Below are 13142 nucleotides of genomic sequence, written 5' to 3'. Positions count from 1 at the left end.
TATTTTTATGAACACTGGTCTCTATCCAAAATGAATCTTTTACATTAGGATACAGGTACAAAGATATTGTTGCTTGTCTTAAAATTATCTATTTCCTTGCCCAGTATTTCCTTCTTTACTCTCCATTTTTTCCTTGACACCTATCCTATTTTTCATGCAAACTCTTTCCTTGAAAGTGAGTTTTATTCATTTTTATGCTTATCCCTCACATAGCTTGATTCTGTTTCTTTTTAGTGTGTATCAGAATTTGTACCCATTTTTCAAATCCTGGCTCAAATTCCATTGTTAATCATTCCAATTTAAAGAAACCACTCTTGCACTTGAATTTTGTCCCATTTTTCATCTACAGCACACTTGTTAATAATTACATATTACCTTTATATCTGGCTGTCTTTTTCCCCGAAAGGACTTTGAGTGTTGAGAAAACAATTAATATTTAATACTTTCTTTGTTCATCATCACACATCTCACAGAACTACAATAGGCACTCAATACCTATTAGCAGTGTTTAAATAACTATAGTTATCAAAAAGAATCAGCACAAGTTCAGAACTACAAAGTAAGCACCTAAAGGCACAAACTGCATATGAAGGGGTTCTTAACAAGAACAATAGTACCAATATTTGGCAGTATTATTTTCTTCTTAAGATTTTGATTAACATTTTCTATTAATTGAAATGTTTTCTGTATGTTTTCTCAACAACTATTATATTCTAGACTTATTTATAATCCTCATTTATGGTCATTTTTTAAATTATATATCTAGCTTTGTTCTCATGTGGAAATAGACATTCTTAGGGAAACTTTTATTAAAATCAACATGAGTCTATGCATGCTGTTTTTCACTCTAGTTACCTTTGCCTTTTTTGTTTATTTCTGTCCTAAGACTCATTTAGCTCAAACACAACTTTTAATTTCTCAGGAGTTTGTACTTATATTATTTCATTTTTTCCTCATTTTTTATACCTCTGGGAATGGAAAGAGAAATGACATAATAAAGACAGTTCAGCTCAAAAGAGCAGAAACAGCACTAAAAATGCTGGGGGTTGGGGAAGGTAAAAGCAGTATTCAACATCTGTCAAGGACATCTGTTTCAAGAGACAGTAATAATTTAGCTATAAGGTATTAAATGGAATCTGCCAAGTTGCTGGAAGATGAGATACAGAGGATCTTTCAACCCTAACATCACTGCAATTTCTTTACCTCCAGCAGCCATGATTAGTTAGAATGCAATTAAGAAAGCACATCCTCACTATTCATTTTCAGATAGGGAATAAATTAATTTGTGTAGAATACTTTTATTTTTAATCCTAATTCTTTTGAACCACATCCAATAAGAGTTATCTCACCAGAGTTTTTTCTACGAAGAAAACACATTAGTTTTGGGTGAACTAAAAGTTGCTACACACTCAGTTGTGACTAGATTGGTAATTTATGTAGAATCTGCCCTTTACTCGTTATTTCAAGGGTCTTGGAGAGTAAGACAACAATATTAACAGCTTTAAAGAGCTGAAGGAAGAAAGAGAAAATACCTATCACTTGATTTGCTAACAGTTGCAACTGAACACTTTTCCTCAGTCTTTACTCTCATAACATGAGGTATATTCTTTTACAACTCTCTCCTCCTTTTTCATAATTTGTTACACCTGTCCCACCTTCCACTACAAATTCAAGGGAAAAAAATATTTGGGAACTTTAATTTGAGGAGAAAGGAAGAAAGAGTATACAGAAAGAAGTTAGGAGAAAGGAGCCACCAGGAAGAAAAGGAAGAAAATAAAAGAGAAGGAAAATAAAAGGAGAGTAAGAAGAGATAGGAGCATTATAGAAATGATGTTTCTCAAAAGTCTAGGGAACAGAAGGAAAGGACATTGCAAAATGAGATGCACCAGAGCAGAGCTCCTCATCCCAGACACGGCATACTCTCCCATTTTCTTTTTAAAGAGGTAGGATGAGGCATCCTGGGTTCTACAACAATCATAGGTGGTGAAATCTGAATTCAAGTTTTTTCTACTGAATTTATCTTCCACACTTCCCTCTAAAATATAGTTTCTATCCAAAGGAAGAAAGGGTGCCAGTATGGTTTCCATAATAAGAAATGAGTCTTAGAAAATAAGTCAAAAGAAATTTTAATACAGTATAAGGTCAAAATAAAATTCAAAAAGTGAATTCAAATAACTCATATTAACACAAAATTTCAGGGTCTGTACCTAGTCCCCAAAATACGTAATTATTTCAAAGAGGAACTGTAGTGGCAGCTAAAATTGCTAATCAGATCTTATAAAATAGCTCATAAAATAAAACATGTAAATCTTTTTATCTTCCTTTATAATTCCATTTAGCAGGTAAGGTGTCTGTCTCCTCTTAGTTGTCTACATTTCACCAGCATGTTTCCCACTTCAGACATAATTGTGATGATGGAAGGGGGATGTCTATGGCCCCCAATATCCAACACTAATATACAAGTGGGATGTTATAATTTTAATTTGATTAAAGAGATACTATTACAGATTCCCACAAAGAAATTATTTTAATAAAACTTTATGAAATTAATAAATTGGGACATTCTTTTCATCTTAATAAATGATCAAGGACATTAAACAAAGAGGTAGTGACCTAATTTCAAACTTGACAAGCACACAAGTAGTAGTATTTCCCCCTCCTGAGAACAGTGAAAGTTTATATTTAAAAGATAAACCGCTTGACTCTGGATATTGCAACTCATGTTTTTTCAGTGTTTATAGATGTGTCTCAACAACTCTCCTCCCTCACCTCCTGTCTTTCCCTCTAGAGAAACCAGCGCATTCAAAACAACAGCTTCATAAATCATGGTAGTATTCTAAGACAGGGATGAGGTACAAAACAAGACCAAAGCACTGAAATAAGAGTGGGCTCTAAGCAAAAAGTCATACCTTCTACATTCATCACAGCTTCTCCAGAACTTGATCAGGTTCTCAAAGAAAGGAGGAAAAAAACAACGAAAATAAGTCCTGTTATTTTAAATCCCCTTGTCAAATTTCCTTCCACACTTTTTTAAAGGGTCCAGTAATACAGTCCTTCTAAAACTTCATGAATAAAAAAGTACTGCACGACACTGAGGAAATCAAACATGGTAGGGTGACATGCTCTAGAATAAGCAACATTCTTGGGTTTACTAAGACAAATGTAGTAAAGCTTTCATCTGAACATTTCCAGAACAAGAAATCCCTGGAAATCTGGAGCCCTGATGTCCTAGTAACTGACCCTAGAGCTCCAGAAAATGAAGCCAAATACGACAGAAGAGGCATTCTCCTAGCAATGTCTTAACAAACAGTTGTGAGAGAGTTGGTGGTAGGGTGGCCAACCTTCTCAGCTTGCTTGGGATTCCCCAGTTTCAGCACTGAAAGCTCAGCACAAAATCCTGATATGCAGACATGGCTGCAAAAGCTTTGGGAGAAAATAAAAAAACATACTGGACATTCCAAAAATTAGGGGCTGAAAGCAACACTGTTTTTGGTGTGAAATGAATAAGGCTTCCATAATTGCTGTCACTAATTTTTCCTCTGACAGCTGACGTTGGCAATTATGATTTGTCAATCACTGTAACACACTGTCATACTGTCGTTACATTGTCATGTCACTCCAAGTAATGTGACTTTAGTGTGCAACTTGAGTATATTGCAGTCATGAAAGTTAACAGCTCATCTTTGACTTCATCTGAGGACAAACTGTTCTGCTTTTTATCCAGTTGGTGCTAGCTTAATTTTTAATAAAGTAAATATTGTAATCACATTTTATTTTCAAAGAGGTCAGATAATGAAAATAAAATGATGACAACATACCAGCATGACCCAGACATCACCAAAAAAGAGGGGTAAAGAGCTGTGCTAATTTAATGACAGGTGAAAGGATTAAGGGTGATAATAAAAAACACAGCATACTGCCAATACACCGAAAATAATTTTGGATGGGGCATGGTGGAAGAAGGCATATAAAAGCAGTGTGGAGACTGAATCTCATAAGCTGGTGTGAGATGGGCAAGTACTTCTAAATCAATACATTTTTTTAATCTTCCCAAATAAAACCAATGTTCATTTGAAAATAGCAGTCACCAGATTAGTTTGGGCATACCACCAGAATGTACATGTATTATCCTATCATTACCTTGATTTCTCAATGAAATTGAGTTAAGTTACAGTTCCTGGTTCACACAGTGCAACTAAAATGTGGAAAAACAATGGCAGAAATACTGGTAACAGATGTGTTAGCACCTCACAGATCTGTCATATCTTACTAACCATCATGTTTTATACAGTATCAATGAATAATTGAATCACAGCAATAAAAAAATGTTCTCTCTAGGTCTTGAATAATTTGACTTGAAGATGGAGTATCAAACACATTTCTTGGTTTCTGAAAAATTTAGTAAAGCCACAGAAAACATTAAGACTGTTGATATGTTGTGATACGAATTAGATTTTGTTCATCTTCATATTTGGCAGAAAGTTGTAATTTGCCAAAATTTGGCAAATGTAAATTTTTACAAATTCCATTCAGTCTATGATTTCTTAACCAAGAGAGGAAAAGACCTTACCTGCTAAATACCCTGCACTTAACACTGCTACAAGGACTATAGTTAGTTTACCTCTGATATAGTGCCTTCCTACTGAAGTTTTTGGTCACATTTCAGTTTTCTCAACATAGGCAGTAGCACTTAATAGAAAAGCACTTAACATATCTAAGGATATGACCACCTTAGACATATGATATAATATGGCTGTCATTGTTTCTGACCATAGAAAAGATGCCAAAATGTTGACCCTCTGTAAGAAAATCATATTCTTAAATTGTGGGACAAGAAGAATGACATCCCCTAATTTGGAAATGTGTTGCAGTTGAGAATGGAGAAAATAATTATTGTAGAACAGAAATTCTATACTGTGTTTTGAAAAATACTGTGTGATCCTTGAAGAGGTATAAAGAGCCTAGAAAAAGATTAACTGATTGTATTTGACTTGTTGTATTGAGTTGTTCAATGTTAAGTGTGGGTCGAGACAAAAACTTAAGACTACAGTAAAATGACTCTCTTTTTTTATTGCTAGAAGTAAGATTTCTTCAAAACTCAAAAAATACCATCAGAAAAGATCAGTTAAGTTAAACACAGGACTTTCTCAATCTCTTTACTAAAACTCTAACATTTTTTAAATCCAACTTTGATTCATAAGTTTAAGTTACCTTGTGCTTTAAAACCATTTTCCCTGAGAAAGAAAAGCTTAACTTATGACAATCCAATATGTTTTTAAATGATGGCATATTAGACATGGGTAACCTGTATAGCAAATTTATAGATGGAAAAGGACTTGTTTGATAAATAGCTAGTTTATCAAAATACCTGTAAATACAAAGTGACGGCACATTTTTGGAGAGGTAGAAACTAATTTGTATAAGTTTAAAAACCTGTTGTTGCCAGTAAGTAAAATCCCAAATAGTCTATACTCAGAAAATTTTGCGGGAAAGCCATCTGGCATGTTGTTATCACATAACACTGACACTAGGATTCAGTGCAGGGTGGGCTTAAGAAAAGGGAAGCTGTAAGCCAGAGTGAACTGTATGTTTCTGTATTAAATTTCATCATTACATAAAAGAAATATGTTCTAAAAGCTGAAGACAATTCAGAGAAGTATTATTAGGAAAAGAAATAAGAAAAATAAAAATATAGTATAACATGGCACAGAAATAAATATGCAGCTTTTAAAACTTAAATGTAAGTAACATCTTTGTAACTAGTCCTACTGAATTTATGTTCCATTTTAAAAATATACTACATTTACAGTCAACCCTTGAACAACAATGGGGCTAGGGGTGCTGAACCCCTGTGTAGTCAAAAATCCATGTATTAACACTAGACTCTCTAAATATTTAACTACTCATAGCTTACTGTTGACCAGAAGTCTTACCGATAACATGAATACTCCCTTAACAAATATTTTGTATGATCTGTGTATTATACACTGTATTCTTAAAATAAAAAACTTAAGAAAACAAAATGTTTTTTCAAACTGATGCAAATCTCCAGAAAATTTTCCAGTATATTTCTTGAAACAATTCCATGTGTAAGTGGACCTGCACAGATCAAACCTGTGTTTTTCAAGGGTCAGATGTATCTACCTTTCTTTTCATTTGTTCTTCTTGATATTTTTATTAAAGTACAGTCGATTCAATATCATACTGGATTCAAGTATTCAACATAGTGATTTAACAGTTACATACATTATTAAACCTCACCCCCAACCAGTGTAGTTACAATCTGTCAAGATAGAAAGTTGTTACAGAAACTGTAGTTTCATCCCTGTAATTTATATATGATTGAGATTTTGTTCCTCTTAATACCTTTCACCCATTTTACCACCTACCACAAACCCTCTGCCATGGTAACCACCACTCATTTCTCAGTGTCTGTGAGTCTAATGCTATTTTGTTCATTTTGTTTTGTTTTGTTTTTAGATTCCACATATAAATGAAATCATATTTGTCTTTCTCTGCCTGGCTTATTTCACTAAGTATAATACCCTCTAGCCCTATCCTTACTGTAGCAAATGCCATTTTTTTCTTTCTTTTTTAATAGCTGAATAATATTCCATTGAGTATGTATACCACTTCTTTATCCATTCATTTATTGATGGACACTTTGGTTGCTTCCATTTATTTGCTATTATAAATAATGTGGCAATAAACATAGAGGTGCATATATCTTTTAGAATTAGGGATTTTTTATTTCTTTGGAAAAATTCCTAGAAGTAGATTTACTGGGCAATACAGTATTTCTATTTTTAGTTTTTCGAGGAGACTCCATATTGCTTTCCACAATGGCTGCACCAATATACACTCCCGCCAACAGTGCAAGAAGGTTCCATTTTCTCCACATCGTACCCAACACTTGTGATTTCTTGTCTTTTAGATATTGGCCATTCTGACAAGTTTAAGGTGATATCTCTTTGTGGTTTTGATTTGCATTTCCCTGATGACTACTGATGGGAGCATCTTTTCATGTGCCTATTTGCCATTCTATGTCTTCTTTGGAAAAATATCTGTTCAGGTCCTCTTCCCCTTTTTTAATTGGGTCATTTATTTTTTTGGTGTTGAAGTGTATGAGTTTGTTATACACTTTGGATGTTAACCCTTATGAGATACATCATTCATGAAGTATTCTCCCATACTGTAGGATGCCTTTTTGTTCTGCTGCTGATGTCCTTTGCTGTATGGAAGCTTTTCTGGTTTGATGTAGTCCCACTTGTTCATTTTTTATTTTATTTCCCTTACCTGAGGAGATGTGTCCAGGAAAAGATTGTTCCTACTTATGTTCAAGAGATTTTTGCCTATGTTTTCTTCTAAGAGTTTTGTAGTTTCATGACTTACATTCAAGTATTTGATCCATTTTGATTTTACTTTTGTGTATGGAGTAAGACAATAATCCAGTTTCCTTCTCTTACATGTAGCTGTCCAGTTTTCCCAATAGCAGTTATTGAGGAGGCTGTCTTTTCCCCAAGGCATATTCATGGCTCCTTTATCATATATTAACTGACTGTATATGTGTGGGTTTGTATCTGGGATCTCTATTCTGTTCCACTGATCCATGGGTCTGTTCTTCTACCAGTACCAAATGGTTTTGATTACTATAGCTTTGTAGTGTAGCCTAAAGTCATGGAGTGTAATCCCCCCAGCTTTGTTCTTTGGATTGCTTTGGCTATTCGGGGTCTTCTGTGGTTCCATATAAATTTTAGAGCTATTTGTTCTAGTTCATTGAAGAACACTTTAGTATTTTGATAGGGATTGCATTTGGTTTATGGGATGGCCATTTTGACAATATTAATTCTTCCCATCCATTTCCATTTCTGTATCTTCTTCAATTTCTCTCATGAGTGTTTTATAGTTTTCAGAGTACAGGTCTTTCACCTCCTTCACTAGGTTTATTCCTAGGTATTTTATCCTTTTTGATGAAAATGTAAATGGAATTTTTTTCTTTATTTCCCTTTCTGCTGGTTCATTGTTAGTATATAGGAATATAACAAATTTCTGTATACTGTTTTTGTATCTTGCAACTTTGCTGAATCCATTTATTAGTTCTAATAATTTTTTGGTGGAGTCTTTGGGGTTTTCTATATACATGCAAATAGTGACAGTTTTACTTCTTCCTCACCAATTTGGATGCCTTTTATCTCTTTGGTTATCTGATTGGCATGGCTAGGACTTCCAGTCCTATGTTGAATAAAAGTGGTGAGAGTGGAAATCCTTGTCTTGTTCTTGATCTTAGAGGAAAAGCTATCAACTTTTTGCCATTGAATATGATGTTAGCTGTAGATTTGTCATATATGGCTTTTATTATGTTGAGTTATGTACTCTATATCCATTTTGTTGAGAGTTTTTATTGTTAATGGATGTTGAATTTTGTCAAATGCCTTTTCTGTAGCTATTAAGATATCATATGGTTTTTATCCTTCCTTTTGTTAATGATGTTTATCACACTGATTATTTTATGAATACTATACCATTCTTGCATCCCTGGGATAAATTCTACTTGGCCATGATAAAGGATCCTTTTGATGTATTTCTGAATTTGTTTTGTTAATGTTTTTTTGATGATTTTTGCATCTATGCTCATCAGGGATATTTGTAATTATTATTATTTTTTGGAATGTCTTTGCTTTTGGTATTAGACTGATACTGGCCTCATAGAATGAGTTTAGAAGAACCTCCTCTTATATTTTTGGAATACTTTAATAAGTATGGGTATTATCTCTTTTTAAAATGTTTGCTAGAATTCAGCTGTGAAGCAATCTGGTCCTCACCTTTTGTTTGTTGGGAGTTTTTGATTATTAATTCTATTTTCTTGTTGGTGTTGATCTGTTCAGGTTTTCTTTTTCTTCCTGGGTCAGTCTTGGAAGGTTATATATTTCTAGGAATTTGTCCATTTCTTCTATGTTGTCCAATTTATTGGCATATAATTTTTCATATAATTTTCTAATAAATCTCTATTTCCATAGTGCCAGTGTAACTTCTTTTTCATTTCTCATTTTGTATAATTGTGTCCTTTTTTTCTTGGTAAGTTTGGATAGGGTTTTGTTTTGTTTATCTTCTTGAAGAAACAGCTCTTGGTTTCTTTGACTTTTTTCTATTGTTTTATTATTCTCTCTTATTTATTTCTGCTCTGATCATTATAATGTACTTCCTTCTACTAACTTGGGTTTCATTTGTTCTTTTTCTAGTCTCTTTAATTGTAAGTTTAGATAGTTTATTTGAGATTGTTCTTGTTTCTTGAGGAAGGCCTCCTATATTGCTATTTACCTCCCTCTTAGAACCACTTTTGTGGCATCCCACTTATTCTGAACTGTTTGTTTCTCTTTTCATCTGTTTTCAAGTATTTTTGATTTCCCCTGATTTGTTCATTTATCCATTGGTTATTTAGAAGCTTGTTGTTAAGCCTTCATGTATTTATGGCTTTTGCTTTCTTCATGTAATTGAGTTCTAGTTTTATACCATTGTAATCTGAAAACATGCTTGATACAATTTCAATCTTTTTAAATTTATTGAGGCTCTTTTGTATCCTAATATGTAATCTATTCTGGAAAATGTTCCATGTGCACTTGAAAAAAATATGTATTCTGCTGCTTTTGGGTGCAATGTTCTGTGTATATCTGTTAAGTACATCTGGTCTAATGTGTCATTCACTGCCTCTGTTTCCTTATTTATTTTCTGTCTAGATGATCTGTCTATTGATGGAAGTGGAGGTGTTAAAATCCACTAATATGATTGTGTTGCTGTCTATTTCCCTGTTTAGACCTGTTATGATTTATTTTATATATTTAGGTGCTCCTTTTTTTGGGTGCATAAATATTTATTATTGTAATATTCTCTTGTTGGACTAACCCCTTTACTATTATGTAATGTCCTTGTCTCTTGTTACTTTCTTTGTTTTGAACTCTATTTTGTCTGATATAAGTACTGCTACTCCTGATTTTTTCTATTATTTGCATGAAATATCTTTTCCATACCTTCATTTTCTGTTTATGTATGTTGTTGGATCTGAAATGAGTCTCTTGTAGGCAGAATATAGATGGATCTTGTTTCTTTATCCATTCTACCATCCCAAGTCCCTTGATTGGTACATTTGGTCCATTTACATTTAAGGTAATTATTGATAGGTATGCACTTATTGCCACTTTATTGTTTTCTGGTTGTTTTTGTAGTTTCTCTCTTTTGCTTTCTTCCTCTTATACTGTTCTCTTGCTATTTGATGGTTTTCTTTAGTGTTATGCTTGGACTTCCTTTTTTAAATTTTTTGTGTATCTATTATAGGCTTTAGGTTTGTGGCTACCAACAAGGTTCATAGATAATTTCCTAAATATATAACAGTCTATATAAGTTGATGGTCACTCTATTTCTAACACAGTATAGAAGTGTTAATTTTTTATTCTTTTTTCTCCTTTACACTTTATGTGTAAGATGTCATAATCTACATATTTTGTGTATTCCTTGACTGATACAGTATATAGTTGATTTTACTCCACCCTTTTTTTACTTCATACTTGTTTATTAAATCATTGGTCTACTACCTTTGCTATAGGTTTATTTTCACTGATGAAAACTATTTAGGCTTAAGAACATTTCCATTTACAGAAGTCCCTTTAACATATCCTGTAAGGCCAGTTGAGTGCTGGTGAATTCTTTTAACCTTCATTTCTTTGGGAAATTTTTAATCCCTCCTTTAATTCTGAATGATAACCTTGCTGGGTAGAGGATTCTTGCTTGTAGGTTCTTCACTTTCAATACATTAACTATTTCATGCCACTCCCTTCTGGTCAATAAAGTTTCTGCTGATAAAACTGAACTGCTGATAGCCTTATGCATTTCCTTTATAGGTAACTTTCTGCGTCTTTCTTGCTGCTTTTAAATTTCTCTCTTTATAGTTAATCTTTGCCATTTTAATTACTATATGTCTTGGTGTTGTCTTTCTGGGGTTTATCTTACTTGGGTCAGTATGCACTTCCAAGTCCTAGGTGTCTATTTTCTTCCCCAGATTGTGGAAGTTTTCAGCTATTATTCTTCAAAGAGACTTTCTATTTCTTTGTCTCCCTCTTCTCCTTCTAGGATCCCTACTATGTGAAAATTGTTTCATTTGGAGTTCTTGCACAGCTCTCTTATCATCTTCTCACTTTTAGAAATTCTTTTCTTTTTCTGTTGCTCAGCTTGGTTGTTCTCCTATCTCTATCTTCTATCATACTGATTCTTTCCTCTCCTTCGAGCAGTCTATTATTCATTCCCTCCATTGTATTTTTCATTTCACTTATTGCACTCTTCAGCTCTAAGTGGTTCTTTTTCAAATTTTCTATCACTTTATTGAAGTTCTCACTGAGATAATCAATTCGTTTCCAGATCATCTTAATGACTGTTACTTTGAAATATTTATCAAGAGAATTGCTAATCTCCATTTCATTTAACCCTCTTTCTGGAGTCTTATCCTGCTCTTTTGTTGGGAACATATTCCTCTTCCTCCTCATTTTGTCTGGGTTTCTGTGTTTCTTCCTTTGTATTAGATAGATCAGCTATGCCTCCTGGTCTAGAAAGTAATGGCTTTCTGAAGGTGTCCTGTGGTGCCCCAGAATCTCAAGACTCTTTGCTCACCTGTGCCTGGTTCCCCTTTGGGATGGAGCCACAGTTGCTGTTGGTGGGCTATGGGTGGGACCCATCTTTCTGCCAACAGTAGCTGATCTTTGTCAGCAGAGGCTAGCAGCTTGCCTCTGTGCCCTTTGTGTGATATGTGGTTCTTCTGCTGGGACTCATTGCGGGTGGGGACACCCTCTGCCTGCCATTCAGCAATGGTGGCCACTGCTGGGCCTGGTGGGCTAGACAGGGCAGGTATACTGTGCAGTGCCACCACAAGGCTGAGCCACCAGTGAAGGAGCTGGAGAGTTTAGAGCTGGCTCTGGAAGCACCCCACCAGTTGGGCTGAAGGAGTGCCAGAGAAGTTGGGAAAGTATCCTCCCTCTGCCTGCCAGGCAATAATATTGGACTGCTGCTGGACCCAATGACTGGTGCAGGTGCTCAGAGAAGCACGGCTGTGATACTGAGCTGCAGCAAGGGAGATGGAGCATTGGGAGCTGGTTCCCACATGGGCCCAACCAACTGGGCTGAGGAAGTGTCATCTACCTGCCCTTTCTCCTCTGAGGGAGAGCTCCCTCAGACCCCTGCCCCTCCGGCATACTTCCTATTGCTGGTAAATCTTTCAAACTGCTGCCACTGTGTTGGGTCTCAGTGAGACCAATGGAATGTGCCTATCCTCCACAAGTGACAGGTGTCTCAGCCTCCCAGAGTGCTCTACCTCCCCCTAGTGTCCAGCCCTGTTAATCACCGAAGCCCAGTGCAGTGTAGACTTGTGTTCCATAGCAGATCTCCAGGGCCACGTGGACAGAGTTTCTGAGCACTTATCCTCTCCCCACCCCATTCCTCTCCCTCCTGCTTGTGGGCTGGGATGGGAGAAGGGCTTGGTTCTCCATCAATGGTGGATCTGCCACTTTACCCTTCTCAAAGTAGTCTTCTCTTCTTCACTGGGTATAGATTGCTCTTCAGTCTTCAGGTTGTTTTCAAGGTTAGTTGTATTTTCTGTGTTGTTCCCTTGGTGTGTATGTTGAAGGAGTTTTCTGCCTTGCCTTTCTACCCTTCCATCTTTTCACAGCAATCTCTCAACTGTGTTTATCTTAAGAAATAAAATAATATAGCCTATAAACTTATATATCCTAAAAGTTTTTTTAAAAGTTAAAAATAAACCACTGTACCAGAGGATGAAATGAAACATAAAAATATTATGCTTTATCATACATTTTTAAGTAATCCGACTATTTATTATTACTAATTGTCACTGTTAACTAGTTCTGGGGTTTTTTGGCTTAAATAAAAGCATTTATGTAACAAAAAAGTAGAACAGTATAATTTCATATAAATACCTATTTTATGTAGTTTATAAGTTATACATCATAACATATATGTGTATAGTTATTTATTTTCTTGTTTGGTATGGCTGTGTCCCAGTCAGCTTCCTAAAAAGCTGATCACTCTACCTGGTAGAGAAATGGAATCCAGGTTTGAAGTAGTAAGCCTTTGCAATGTTAATA

Source organism: Manis pentadactyla, chromosome 7 (genome assembly GCF_030020395.1).
Source record: "Manis pentadactyla isolate mManPen7 chromosome 7, mManPen7.hap1, whole genome shotgun sequence".
In the NCBI taxonomy this organism is placed as follows: Eukaryota; Metazoa; Chordata; class Mammalia; order Pholidota; family Manidae; genus Manis; species Manis pentadactyla.
Note: the sequence above shows the minus strand (reverse complement) of the source record.